The sequence below is a fragment of the Capricornis sumatraensis genome, chromosome 20, assembly GCF_032405125.1.
Source record: "Capricornis sumatraensis isolate serow.1 chromosome 20, serow.2, whole genome shotgun sequence".
NCBI lineage: Eukaryota > Metazoa > Chordata > Mammalia > Artiodactyla > Bovidae > Capricornis > Capricornis sumatraensis.
The window spans coordinates 46,004,187-46,006,353 of NC_091088.1; positions in this window are offsets into that span (position 1 = coordinate 46,004,187).

The window sequence follows — 2,167 nt, forward strand, 5'->3', positions numbered from 1 at the left end:
GCTCTTCAGTTCCTCTTCACTTTCTACCATTAGAGTGGTATCATCTGCATATCTGAGGTTGCTGATATTTCTCCCAGCAATCTTGATTCCAGCTTGTGAATCATCCAGCCTAGTATTTCTCATGATGTGCTCTGCATATAAGTTAAATAAGTTAAATAAGCTGTACACAGCTTTGACATAGTCCTTTGCCAGTTTGGAACCAGTCCATTGTTCCATGTCTGGTTCTAACTGTTGCTTCTTGAGCTGCATACAGGTTTCTCAGGAGGCGGGTAAGGTGGTCTGGTGTGCCCATCTCTTGAAGAATTTTCCGCAGTTTATTGTGATCCACACAGTCAAAGGCTTTAGAATAGTCAATGAAGCATAGTACTGTTGAAGCTTAGCTTGAAGGATTTTGAGCATTACCTTGCTAGCATATGAAAGGAACTCAACTGTATGGTAGTTCGAATATTCTTTGGCATTGCCTTTCTTTGAGATTGGAACAAAAATTGACCTTTTCCAGTCCCGTGGCCACTGCTGAGTTTTCCAAACCTTGTAAGCATTTTGTTAGATTCATTTCAAAGTAGTTCTTCTCCTAAATTCTATTTTAAATGTATTGATTACAACAGTTTCTTCAGTTTCTTTTCTTTTCTTTTTATTCTTAGGTGTTTTCTACATAGACGATGGACTTCCCTGGTGGCTCAGTGGTAAAGAATCTGCCTGCCAATGCAAGAGACTCGGATTTGATCACTGGGTCGGGAGGATCCCTTGCAGAAGTAAATGGGAAGCCACTCCAGTATTCTTTCCTGGGAAATGCCATGGAAAGACGAGCCCAGTGGGCTACATACAGTCCATGAAGTCACAAAAGAGTCAGACACAAATTAGTACTAAACAACAACAAGATGGACAGTTATGTCCTCTGTGAATAAAGCTCGTTTTAGATTTTCCTTTACAATTTGTATGTCCTTTATTTTTTTTCTTTGTCTCATTTCATTGGCCAGATTTCTAGTACTGTGTTGAATTGGAATAGTAAGAGAGAAATTCTCTGCTTTCTTCCTGATCATTTCAGTCACTGTTTCAGAGTTTATGATTTTACATTATCACAATAATCTACATTTAAAGAATATTTTATTACTTCACAAATAATGTAGAAACTTCACAGTTGTATACTCTTCCTTCCCCTAAATCCTTTTGACATGTTTCTGTCTTATTTCTACATATGTTATAAACCCTATAATATATTCCTAACATTTTAGGCTTAGTCAGTCAATTCTCTTTTTTTTAATTTTTAAGTGAAAACAAAGCCTCTTAAATTTATCCACATGTTGCCCATTTCTGCTTTATTCACGTTCCAGTTGGTATTGTTTTCCTTCTTCTGAATAACTTCTTTGAATAGTTCTTGTAGTGCAGGTCTGATGGTAGTAAATCCCCTCAGCTTTCGTTTGTCTCAAAAGAAATCTTTATTTCATCTTCAACTTTGAAGGATCATTTTGCTACAAAATTCTGTGTTGCAGTGTTCCGCTGCCCATTTTAGACATGTCATTTCATTTTCTTCTAAAATATTTGTTTCTGGCAAGAAGTCAATATTTATTCCTATTTTTGTTCTCTGTATGCATGGTGCCTTTTTTTTTCCTCCTGGTTGCTTTAAAGATTTTCTGTTTATTTACTCTGGCTGGTCATAATTAAATTTTCTCCTCATCCTCTACGAGCTCTGGAAATTGTTCAGTTTTCAGCTTCCAGTAACCTAGGCATTCTTTACCTGGAATAGGGTTCACTCTATTCAACCATAGCTTAGTATTCAACCATGGACTGAGAATGGAATGCTAGCAGATTTTTAAAGTTCTTTCTCTATGAAGTTCCTATTCTGTGGTTCTCTGTCTTGCAAATTCCAGCTGCTTCACTTTTCTTGAACTCTAATGCTTTTCTCCTCAGTAGGACTGCCATGCTCTTCTTTGGATCCCTATACTTATTGTCTACAAAATGCAAAAGCCAGGGGTTCATATGACAGGCTTATATAGTTTCCGTTCTCTCAGGGATGGGTTCTTTGATGCCTGTCGTCTAACACATGAAAAGAGTTGTTTCACATGTTTAAGTCCGATTTTCTAATTGTTAATTGTAGAAGAGCACATTCATTCTCCATGACTCCATTATGGGTAGAAATAAAAAGTCTTTAAATAAAGTTTTCAATTAA